General features: G+C 35.6%; 1 non-coding gene across 1 annotated transcript; it reads left to right on the forward strand.

Moving 5' to 3' along the window:
- The first annotated feature begins 6,749 nt into the window (after window positions 1–6,749).
- LOC131169927 (small nucleolar RNA R71) lies at window positions 6,750–6,857 on the forward strand. Its single transcript, XR_009140872.1, has one exon. It is a non-coding gene; the product is annotated as a small nucleolar RNA R71 (small nucleolar RNA).
- Window positions 6,858–13,429: the final 6,572 nt, after the last annotated feature.

A 13,429-nucleotide genomic window follows, 5' to 3' on the forward strand; every position in this document is an offset into this window, starting at 1 on the left:
CTGGACGGGAATGGGGAGGCGACTCCATTATCGATGGTGAGGATGGAGGAGATGAGGGAAAAGAAGAAAATGGAAGAAGAATGAGAATTAGGGCAAATGTAGTGAGAATCGAAATGGAGAAGAAGATGTGAGGAGGAATTATGCGGGAATGAGGATTGTGAGAGAAGAAGGACAGTGAACAGGGTTTATCGGGGTGAAGGTGGGAAAGAAAAAATTTTTGCCGAAAGGAAAAAATTTGATTTAAACGGGTTTTGTAAAAGACTGCATAAGGGGAAAGTGCATGTGCATAGCTTATGCACCAGCTTATGCAAGTGTTGCCCTGTTTTGAAGTTCAGAAAAATATGTCATGCAGGAGTGCATAGGCCATGCATGCTGCTTATGCAGGTCTCGGCAACTTTTGAAATTTGGGGAGTGAAGTTATGCGGGAGTGCATAAGTCATGCACTCCCCTTATGCACCTCTCGGCAGCTTTTAAAATTTGGAATTTTCGGTTATGCAGTAGTGCATAGGTTATGCACTCTGCTTATGCAGGTCTCGACAGCTTTTGGTGTTTGGGGTTGGTGGTTATGCAGTTGTGCATAAGCTATGCACTCTGCTTATGCACTCTTCGGTGGGTTTTGAGATTCAGAGTGTGAGGTCATGCAGAAGTGCATAAGCTATGCACTCTGCTTATGCACCTCTCGGCAAGTATGGAATTTTTGGATTTCTGGTCATGCAGAAGTGCATAAGTCATGCACTCTGCTTATGCACCCCTCGGCAGGTTTGGAATTTTTGGGTTTTTGGTTATGCAGAAGTGCATAAGTCATGCACTCTGCTTATGCACCCCTCGGCATGTTTGGAATTTCAGAGTTTTTGGTCATGCGGGAGTGCATAAGTTATGCACTCCCCTTATGCAAACTTCGGCAAAGAGAGAAAATGAAGAGTTTGAAGTTATGCAAATGTGCATAGGTCATGCACTCTGCTTATGCAAGTTTCTAAAGATGTGAAATTTGACAAAATTAGGCTATGCAGAGTTGCATAAGCTATGCACTCTCCTTATGCACTTGCAATAAAGGTGAAAAATGGCAAGAATTGTGGTTATGCAGGATTGCATAAGCTATGCAGTTGCTTATGCACAATTCAACAAGATTAAGATTACAATGGAACATGAATTGCAACTGTGAAAAATACCCTAAAATGAGGAAATATAATTCTATGAAGCATAAACCATGAGAATTTTCACCAAAAACACATCAATATATACAAAGTTCATCAAAAATGCATCATACAAGCATGTAGATATGGATCCTACATAAAAGACCTTTGAGAACTATGCCATTTTGACTCAAATTCTGTAAATCAACATTTAGCACATTAAAACTCAATAAAATCTGCATAAAATTGCATCTATTCACAAATGATGAACTCTCCAAGTTATGCCAAGAGAATGCAATATTGTCCACCTTGAATTCCACAACCCAAATAATCTCAAAACTACAAAAATGACCAACTTACCACCATATTAGCATTAAAAGCACATATACTTAAAAGTCACACACCCCACCTCACCAAAAACACAAGCCATTTGCTGCAGATTTTGTTTTTTTTTTTTTTTTTTTTGCTGCAGATTTCAATTTTTTCTCTCTGCATAAACCAGATTGCAGCTCCTGCACAGATTATGCAGCAAAAACTTATCAGTTTTTGGGAGAGTTTGAAGGACAAAATTTTCAAGTTAAGGGTCACTCCCCCAACAGTTCACCAGCCTTTCTTCATTGAAATACATCTACAAGGGACAAGATTTAACAACGTCAAAAATTGAATTTAGGGAGATTTAAGATAAAAACTAAAGCAATGAAAATAAAAGTAAATTAGCAAAAGCAAAATAAAAGGACTTGGGATGCCTCCCAAGAGGGCTAATTTATAATCCTTAGCTGGACTTTTCATGAATTTCACTGAAAAGAGGTGAGGGATTGGAGAGCTTGTAACAGCTTGCTCCCTTTATTGGGTCTCCAGATATGTAATGTTTCAATCTATGCCCATTGACCTTAAAATTCCCAGATTTTTCACTCCAAATTTCAATTGCTCCATAAGGGAAAACCTTAGAAACTCTATATGGACCAGTCCACCTTGACTTGAGTTTTCCAGGGAACAATTTCAATCTTGAGTTGAACAACAAAACTGAATCACCTTCTTTAAATTCCTTTTTCCTAAGATGCTTATCATGCCAAACTTTGGTTCTTTCTTTGTAAATACGGGCATTTTCATAAGCATCCATCCTCAATTCCTCAAGCTCATTAAGTTGGAATAACCTTTTCTCACCAGCTTGCTTAAGATCAAAATTCAAGGTCTGAATGGCCCAATATGCTCTATGTTCTAGCTCCACAGGTAAATGACAAGACTTACCATACACCAACCTAAAGGGAATAGTTCCTATAGGGGTTTTGTAGGCAGTCCTATATGCCCATAAAGCATCATCTAATTTGATAGACCAATCTTTCCGAGAATTATTCACTGTTTTCTCCAAAATATGCTTGAGCTCTCTGTTAGAAATTTCAACTTGTCCTGAAGTTTGAGGGTGGTATGGGGTAGCTATCTTGTGCACTACACCATACTTCCTCATTAAGCTCTCAAATTGCTTATTGCAAAAATGGGAACCCCCATCACTAATTACAGCCCTAGGAGCTCCAAATCTACTCAAGACAAATTTCTTCAAGAATTTCACTACCACTCTAGCATCATTAGTTGGAGTTGCAATAGCTTCCACCCACTTTGACACATAGTCAACTCCAACTAAGATGTATCTATTACCATATGAAGGAGGGAATGGCCCCATAAAATCTATTCCCCAAACATCAAATAATTCCACTTCAAGAATATTATTTAGGGGCATTTGATCTCTTTTTGACAAATTTCCACTCCTTTGACATTTATCACAATCCAACACAAATTTCCTCACATCCTTAAAAAGATTTGGCCAAAAGAAACCAGCTTGCAAAATTTTACTAGCTGTTTTAGAGATTCCAAAATGTCCTCCATAATCAGAAGCATGGCAATGATGCATAATACTCTGTATCTCCTCTTCAGGAATACACCTCCTTATTAAACCATCACAACATCTCCTGAAGAGTAAAGGGTCATCCCATCTATAAAACTTCACCTCATGCAAAAACTTTTTCTTTTGTTGCCATGTCATACCTAGAGGTAAAACTCCACAAGATAGATAATTCACAATGTCTGCATACCAAGGTAGTTTAGCAACAAGAGAGAAAAGTTGTTCATCCAAGAAAAACTCATCAATAGGGATTTCATCCAATTCTTCATCATCCAATTTCAGTCTACTAAGATTATCAGCAACTACATTTTCAGCTCCCTTCTTATCCCTAATCTCCAAATCAAACTCTTGTAGCATCAGAATCCACCTAATGAGCCTAGGTTTAGCCTCCTTTTTACGGAGCAAATACCTGATGGTTGTATGATCTGAAAATATAACCACCTTTGAGTCAATAATGTAAGGTCTAAACTTTTCCAATGCAAAGACAATTGCTAAAAATTCCTTTTTAGTTGTTGCATAATTTGTTTGAGCCTCATCCAGTATTCTACTAGCATAATAAATAGCATAAGCCTTTTTGTCCTTTCTTTGACCAAGAACAGCCCCAATTGCATAGTTGCTAGCATCACACATAATTTCAAAAGGTAGGCTCCAATCAGATGGTTGCATGATTGGTGCAGTGATAAGAGCTTGCTTCAACCTGCAAAAGGCATCAAAACACTCTTGGTCAAATACAAATGGTGTGTCATTACTTAACAAATTAGACAAAGGTTTGGCTATTTTAGAAAAATCCTTGATAAAGCGTCTGTAGAACCCGGCATGTCCTAGGAAACTTCGAATTCCTTTGACATTGGTAGGAGGAGCCATCTTCTCTATCACTTCAACTTTGGCTTTATCAACCTCTATTCCTCTGTTAGACACCAAATGTCCAAGCACTATCCCTTCCTGGACCATGAAATGACACTTTTTCCCAATTTAACACAAGGTCAGTATCTGCACATCGCTGCAAAACTTTAGAAAGGTTAGCCAAGCATATGTCAAATGAAGATCCATAAACAGAAAAATCGTCCATAAAAACCTCCATTATGTCTTCAATGAAATCTGAGAAGATTGCCATCATGCACCTTTGAAAAGTGGCTGGTGCATTACACAACCCAAATGGCATCCTCCTATAAGCAAAGGTTCCATATGGACAAGTAAAAGTGGTTTTCTCTTGATCATTTGGATGGATAGGGATTTGAAAAAAAACCTGAATATCCATCTAAATAGCAAAAGTAAGAATGCCTAGCTAGTCTTTCCAACATTTGATCAATGAAGGGAAGTGGAAAATAATCTTTTCTAGTGGCAACATTTAATTTTCTGTAATTTATGCACATTCGCCAACTAGTTACTGTTCTGGTGGGAATTAATTCATTATTTTCATTTTTGACAACTGTCATTCCACCCTTTTTTGGGACAACATGTACTGGCTCACCCGGCATCGTCTCGAGATGGGATATATGATCCCTGCATCAAGCAACTTCAAAATTTCCTTTTTAACAACTTCTTTCATATTTGGGTTCAACCTCCTCTGATGTTCAATAGATGGCTTACAATTTTCTTCCAAAATGATTCTATGCATGCAAAAGTGTGGGCTTATTCCCTTAATGTCATCTATGGTGTATCCTAAGACTTTCCTAAATTGTCTCAACACTCTTAACAACTTATCAGCCTCTAAGGTACTCAAGTTTGCATTTACAATTACTGGATAAGTGTTATTAGTGCCAAGAAATTCATACCTGAGCTGAGAAGGAAGTTGCTTAAGTTCTACCTTAGGTGCATCTTCTTCCTTGAATGATGGTTGTTTAGATTCTACTTTTTCCTTTTGTGTGAGTTGAAAAACTGGAGCAGAAATGAATGGTGGACTTCCCTCTAAGTGTTGAGCATATGCAGCTACATGAGGGTTGTCATAGTCTATGCCTCCTCCATGAACCAAACAATTTTCAAGTGGATCTTCTGGATATTTCTTTCTGAAGTGTTCTTCAACCAGCTCATCAATAATATCAATTCTCAAGCAAGTATCAGCTTCAGAATGATGCTTTTTCATAGTGTTATTAATATTGAAAACCAATTGCTCTTCACCAACCCTAAGAGTCAGCTTTTCTCCCTTAACATCAATCAATGCTCCTGCTGTAGCTAGAAAGGGTCTTCCCAAGATAATTGGGATATTAAAATCTTCCTCCATGTCCAAGATGACAAAGTCAACAGGTATGTAGAACTTCCCAACCTTCAGAGGCACATTCTCCAAAATCCCTTCAGGATACTTGATTGACCTGTCAGCTAACTGAAGAGAAATGTGGGTTGGTTTAAGATCTCCCATATTGAGCTTCTCATAAATGGAAAGGGGCATAAGGCTAACACTAGCCCCTAAATCACATAAAGCTTTTGTAGAACATGATTCCCCTATGTGGCATGGAATTGAAAAACTCCCTGGATCCTTGAGCTTTGGGGGAAGTTTCCTTTGAAGGATAGCACTACATTCTTCTGTCAAAGCTACAGTTTCATCATCTTCAAGTTTCCTCTTGTTTGAGAGAATTTCTTTCAAGAATTTTGCATAAGAAGGCATTTGTGAAAGAGCATCAACAAAAGGCACATTTATGTAAAGCTTCTTCAAAACCTCTAAGAACTTCCCAAATTGCTTATCAAGCTTGGCTTTGTGAAATCTTTGTGGAAAGGGAAGTTGTGGCTTGTAGGGCTTAGGAGGTATATACTTCTCTTCCTTCTCTTCAATTTTCTCTTTACATTTTTCTGCACTCTCTTGTTTTTCACTCTCATCAGTTTCTTTTTCATTTTCTCTCTTCTCACTGTTTTCACCCTTCTCATCATTTATAACTTTCCCACTTCTTAAAGTAATAGCTTGACACTGCTCTCTTGGGTTTTCTGGTTGACTTGGAAGTTTTCCAAAAGATTTAGCACCTGAGGAAGATGCTTATTGTGCAATCTGGTTTTCCAGCATTCTGTTGTGTGTTTGCATCTGTTCCAGCCTTGCTTTCATCTCTCTCATCTCCTCATCATGCTTATTTTGGTTAGCAAGAATCTGTTGTAATAAAGCTTCAGTGGTGGAATTTCGTTCTTGCTGTTTTGGTGTAGGGTTTATATTTTTCTGCTGAAAATTAGGCAATGGTTGCCTATTTTGCTGATATGGAACTCCTTGTTGCTGTTGTGGTTGAAAATTCTGATTTTGAACTTGATTTTGCTGATTTCCCCATGAAAAGTTGGGATGATTCCTCCAATTTGGATTATAAGTTTGAGAATAAGAATTCCCCATTTGTTTGTTTCCATAATTACCAACATATGCTGCTTGTTCTCCATAATCTACTCCACAGCTGGTAGTTTCCTCTGCATAAGCCCCTTGTTGTGAAGTTCCAGTTGATGATGATGAACTAACCAACATACTCAGATCTTCCATCTTCTTAGCAAGGACATTTGTAAGTGCATCAAACTTTGCATTAATCATGTTGAATGGATCAAGATCATATATTCCAGCAGCTTGCCTTTTTTGAGTTGGAGCTGGTCCTCTTGGACTACTCCAAAGATGAGTATTCTTTGCAATTTTCTCCAATAGCTCATAAGCTTCATCTTCATGCTTCATAATAAATTCCCCTCCTGTTTGAGCATCAATAATCCCTCTGATTGCAGGAGTGACATTTGTGTAAAAATTCTGATTTATCATCCATTTTGGAATGGCATGATGTGGGCATTGTCTCTTTAATTCCTTCCATCTCATCCATGACTCATATAAAGTTTCATCTTCTCTTGGTCTGAAAGCTGTCATTTGATTCCTCAACTCTTGAGTTTTTCCGGGTGGAAAATATTGTGCAAGAAATGCATCAGTGAGCTGCTCCCAATTTGTGATGGAGTTATGAGGTAAAGAATCAAGCCAATCCAATGCTCTATCTTTCAAAGAGAATGGGAATAGCTTCAATCTTGCTGCATCATCAGACACTCCAGGTTGTTTTTGCATGTCACAAATCATTGCAAACTTCTTCAGGTGTGTGTGTGGATTTTCAGAAGGATGTCCTCCAAATTGAGAATTCTGAATCATTTGAAGGACTCCAAAATCCATCTTGTAGTTATTTGCATCAATTCTTGGTCTTGCTATGCTCTCTCTCAAGTCATCAAAACGTGGAAAAGCATGATCCATCATACTTCCCCTAGGCACATTAGCATTAACAACCTCTTCACCTTGGGCTGCATTTTCATTGTTTTGACCATTTCCAGCATTACCAACACCAATTCTAATTCTTTCATCAGCCATGTCTGCTTCAATTTCGGTTTCTCTCAAAGCTTCTTTCCTTTTTCTGGTTTCTTTCTTGTTGGCTTTACAAAATTTCTCAATTTCAGGATTGAACAATAAGGATGTGTCACTTGTGCTTCTAGCTCTTCTCATAAAAGATTAAAAGTACCTGAAAAAGAAGAAACAAACACAAAATGAAAATATAACAAAAATAAAACTAAAAACAACTAAAATAATCAAGAATTCAATCTTAAACCAACAACTCCCCGGCAACGGCGCCAAAAACTTGATGTGTCCCTACCACAAGTGCACGGGTCGTTCAAGTAGTATAGAAAAAATATCGTTCCCACGAGGAGTTGTGTTAATGATTGAATTTTTGATATAAAAAGTTGACTAAATTGAGCTATTTTTGAAATTAAAGTAATGAATTGATGGGTATTGAGAATGTGAAATCTATGTATGCAAAATTAATAATCTATTCAACAATGTATTAATTAAACTAAAATTGCATCAAATTGAAATAAGCAAGTTCAAATATGGCAATATTCAAAATGACAAGTAATTAAATTCGATTAGAAATTAACAATGGTAAAAAGGCGATTCCGGAGTTCGGGATTTCATATTCGAGCTATTTTGGGATTTTAAATTGGTTATCCAATCTTATGAAACTTATGGGTTTTAAGGAGATTAATTCTTCAATCCTTTGAATTCCCTTTCGAGTGAGACAAAGAGTGCCTTAATCAATCTAATCCTACTTTCGTGGACTTAGAGTTAATTAAGACCCATTAAGTTCTTTAATTAATCTGTGAATCCTCTTAATCCTTAGCCTATTTCTAGGTCTAAGTTAATTAAGTCCAATTTCTTGATTATCTATCATAAGGCCTTCTCCTTTCGGTGCTTCAACCATGGATTAAGAACATTACTTAATGGGATCCTACACTAAGCATGTCATTAAGCACACAAGAAATGAATAAAACTCATTAAGACCACAAAATATGGATTACCCAATCAAAATCCACAAAATATCTCAAATATTACAACCCTTACTCCAGAATCAAAAGTAAACTACTCACTATCCATAATGCTTACAAGATATTATGAGTTTATAAGGAAATAAAGCTTTAATCTAAGCTAAGAAATAAGAAATTAAACACTAGAAATGTAGAAAAATGTAAGGGAAGAAAGAAATCTGCAAATCTTGATTGAAAATGGTGTGGAAGGTGAAAGTGACTCCTCAAATTCTGCCTCTCTTCTCCTTTCCTTTTCTGCTCCTTCTCTCCCCCTTTAAAATGGGAAAATGAGACTATTTATATTATTTTTCTGACATGGAGCCCTAAAATGGTATGTTCTAGGAGGAATTATCTGAGGGAATCTTCTGCCAGCTCATTAATGAACTCTTTATGGGATCAGATAAGTGGATGCATAAGTCATGCAGTCCCTTATGCGATTTCATTTCTGGGTCACTTATGCGAAACTGCATGACTTGGTGCATAGGCTATGCACAATTCCGTGAAAGTGCATAAGGGAGGCGTGAATGTGCATAAGCTATGCAGTTTCCTTATGCACATTTCGGCTGGTTCTGGAACAGTGATTTTTCTCCTTATGCAGATCTGCATAACTTATGCGGCAAGTTATGCACAGTTTGGTCAATGCATATTTCAGCTTGAAAACTTGTTTTTGACATCTTTGGCTGTAGAAGAAACTCCTCAATGGCAAAATTCTCTTTGGCCCTTCAAAAACACCATTTTTCCTACAAAACAAAGTAAAAATCACAAATTAATGCAAAATTGACAACTATGAAAAACTAACTAATTAACTAATGAAATTAGCTAAAAATGACTAATAATCAAATAAAAATGGTTATAAAATTAGACCTAAATGACTATGCAAAATGTATGCATCAGGGTGTTAGTGGTATGCCCTAGAGCAATGCTTATGTGTTGTACAATGTAAACATAATTCTCCCTAATGGCATGAATATTTTCAATTAATATAAATGGTTTATTTTTAATTGAAAAAGTCCATTAACATTATGTTAGATATTCCATTCTCAAGTGTTAAGAATATGAATGACGGGATATTCTAGTACATATATTATAAATTCGGTTCACAATCGAGGATACTTCATTGGGCATGATTTATCCGGTCAGATTGTCATTGTGTTTGTTTCCATGATTAGTATGGGATACTAATGAGATGGAATGGTGAGCCTCATACCATATAACAAACATGATGAGCACTTATATGATAAGTAGGCTCAACCAGTGACACAAGATGACTTGTATATGGAGTTTACTCTTGTCAATAGAAAGTCATCTAGATCATACTAGTGCACATAATCTGTAGACCTGAGATAAAATAGTTATCTTGTATATGTGTGGTTTGAGTTTGATACTACTTTCATACTTGTAATATGTATGGGTATATGGGCATGTATTGGCTCCGGTCAGTCATATATGGAGATGGGATCCGTTATCCTAAGTAAATAGGGATAAAGTCCTATGTCCATTTAATTGTTCTTGATGAACCAAGTTTCTGGCAAGAACGGTAGGACTTGATCAAAAAAGAGTGTCACACCTTACCCTTCTGTAAGGCATAACATGATCCCGTAGTATACCTAATAAATTACCAACTCCATCTATCGATAACCCATTAAATACACTATAAGAGATTTTAAAACAATTTTCTTACTTTTTGAAAGTGTTGTACTTTTCTAGCAGGTATTAAAAATATTTACTTGAAATTTAAAGATTTGATAAAATTTTTGTCCATTTTTATTTTTCCGTAAATTTTGAAAAAATTTCGGCAAAGCGCCGGCTGTATTTGAGAAAACCAAAAATTTTAACCTGTAGAAAACACTTCCAATATAATACTTCATCAAATCTCAACCACCATTTCAACTCATATCGACGCAAATTAGCTCAACTCCCATAATTCAAATCAAAATTTCACAATTCAAAATTTCAATACAAATACTTTCGAAAATAGTAATAATTAGTTTTATACATATTTCATTATAAAAAATTAAGTTACATTCAACAGTCCAGAAATTTCATCTGAAAATCCAAAATAATAATATTACAAAATTTGTACAACTGCTCATGACCAATTTACAAATGTAGATACAGTTAATTGCATCAAAATAAACATGTACAATTAAGGTATAAGATTATACCCGAAAAAAGGTCCAGAAGTAGCTCTGAAATCCTTAGTAGCTCACTCCGCTGCTCTACTAGTCTCTCTATCTGCGATAACAATTAAAAGCTATCGCTAAGTACAATGACTCAGTGGTGTACAACATAACAGAAATATAATTTTATGTGTAAATCAAATCACATTTATTCAATTATGATACTGAAAAGGAAAAGCAGATATAAAACACAATTTATACTTTTAGTCAAACATTCTCATTTCAGAAGTCACAAAATAATTTCATAAAAACACATAGTTATATCATGCCATCAGTACAATGTTCATCTCAATAGCCGGAGGCTTATGAGGAATCTCAAAGCTAGCTAGCTCAATCTATGGATACCCATTCAATTTCTTCCTCTACTGGTACACACCTCAACACATCAGCCAGAGAGGAAATCAAAATTCAAAACTAATTCCTCCCACTAGTCATGCTTGTGAGGCATTCAGATATATGGTCATGACACTGTGGTTTCAAAACTATCTTAACATTTTACTAAACATTTATTGACAATTCAAACACATACAATTAAATTTCTAACAATTTAAGTCAAAAGTATAATATTCATTTCATTCACAAATTTGCAATAAAAATAAATCACAATTTATTCATCAAAACAAATTATCAAGAGAATTTCCAGAAAAATTTTATATTGTGCACAAACCTCGTGCGAGTCACCTCTAGGCCTTGACTCGATGTCTCAGGTTCTTTCTCAGTATTCTTTTCAACTGAAACATACAATTTTACAGTGCTTCAGTATCATAACGTATAATAAATTCAATCATAAGTTCACAATTACGTATGTCTAGCCCTAATATGCTTAATTTAACGTTCTTTAAATTTTGCATTTCAGGGTTATTATTCACGATACTATTCAAGTCAAATTTTTTACTTTCTTATGGTTAATAGGTATGGGAATTTCAATTACACCCACATACCACATTTTTGTTACCAAATTTGTTGATTTTAGTTGTCCTTTCAATTTTTAGGTCTCCTAATTGCATTTTCAAATTTTCAGATTTGATGTTCTGTATTGCACTATTCCATTGATCAAGTGTCTGTGGAAATTTGACAAAGTATTCTTCATAAAAGTTGTTCTTTATTGTCTTATCTTTAATTTCCTTTTTGAATCACTTCATTTGGAGTTTTGTAGCCCAAGATATGGACATTTGAACATGGATGGCTGGATTGGTCTAACCCAGATTTCTGGGCACCTAATTTGGTTCTGGCAGTTTTGGACCACTAATTTTAGGTAGAAAAATGACTGGGTTATGGGCAGAATTTGGATTGGTGTTCTTCATGAAAGTTGAAGTGCTATGTCATACCTTTCCAATTCCACAAAAATCAAGTCATTTGGACTTGTATAGCCCAAGTTATGACTAAATGAACAAACACTGTTTATTTGGTCATTTTGGTATAGTAGCAGTGCATTGCACCCGGGTTTGACCTAATTGTTCACTATCCTAATGTCATTTTCTGGGCATGGTTCCTGAATGAAAAATGTGATATTATGTGTCTATTTTCATTCCCAATTAGCCTCATACCAATTGGGTTGGTAAATTTTCAGTTTTAGTCCCTGAAAAAGACCTAGGTCAAGTTGCCAGAATAGTGACCCTAACTAATCCGAATTGCACTTGGTTTCTACCAATTCAAACATTCCATAAATGGTCCCAATTGACCATTTTCAACCTCTATTAAGGTAATTTGCATCATTTGACCATTTCCTCAATTTTTTCCAAATTTTCAAGAGGGTTAAGAACCCTAATTACACAATTCACTCAATCAATAAAATTAAAGTGTGTAATCAACATCTACACACCTAATTCACCTCAATTAATCCTTCAACTTAATCAAATTCATGCAATCTATACCCCCTCATAGCTGGCCAAATTTCCTAACTAGTCCCCCAATGATTGTTTTTAGTTGAATTTAAGTTAAATCTAAGTTAAATTAACTCAAAACATATGTTCTAAACTAAAAATTTCAATTTAAATTCTTACCTCAAGTTCAATCTTCAAATTTTCTCCTTTTTTCTTCTTTCTTTCTTGCTAAATCTCTTTCTCAAGGAGGATAAGAAGGTCTTATGAACTAATTATGGGAGAAATTAGGGTTTAGTGAAGGTTTTAAAGCTTGAAACAAGCTTTAATGGAGGCTTGCCTATGGAGGTGAGAGAGGTTGAGGGTGGCCGGCTGGTTTGGGGTGGAAGACAAGTCAAATTTTTTTTTTTCATTTCTTTTGTTTTTATGTGTATTTAAGTGTTTTTTACTTGGTCAATTATTGGGAAAAAATTAAAATGAATTTTGACATCATTCATGATGTCATATGTGTGATGCAATAAAACTTTTTCTTTTCTTTTTCCATTTTCCTTAATTTTTCAATAGTTATTTAATTTAGTTCTCGATTTTGAAATTTTCATTTCTCCCATTTTATTGGACAGTTAGGTCATGAGTAAGCTCTAGGGGTGAATTCACTAATTTGCCCCTCGCCGGTCTGATCCGGTTTACTAATTATTCAATATTTCTTCCGGATTACTGACCTAATTATTTGACTTGCTTAACAATTCTTTTATGTGATTTTCTCTTTTTCACTATGTCCGCAATAGTTCTAAGGACCGCGGCGTCATATTTTAAATTCAAAAATTGAGTTACGGTAGCCTTCGCAGTCACTTCCCGGGAAGGTCACCCATCGCTGTGACTCCTGGCTCATTTAACCTTTTATGTTCTGTTTTTCTTATTTATACTTAACTATCTGGCAATCACTAATTATTTGCGTTCAGGGCTTATCTAGGTGTTTTAGATGTGATTCTAATCTCCTTAATTGTTCGGACCGACATTGATCACTGGAACAGTGAAATATACCAGGCTATGCATATAGGGGTGTTACAATTCTCCCCCCCTTAAAATAAATTTTGTTTCAAAATTTTATCTAGTATC

Source organism: Hevea brasiliensis, chromosome 10 (assembly GCF_030052815.1).
Source record: "Hevea brasiliensis isolate MT/VB/25A 57/8 chromosome 10, ASM3005281v1, whole genome shotgun sequence".
NCBI classification, from domain to species: domain Eukaryota; kingdom Viridiplantae; phylum Streptophyta; class Magnoliopsida; order Malpighiales; family Euphorbiaceae; genus Hevea; species Hevea brasiliensis.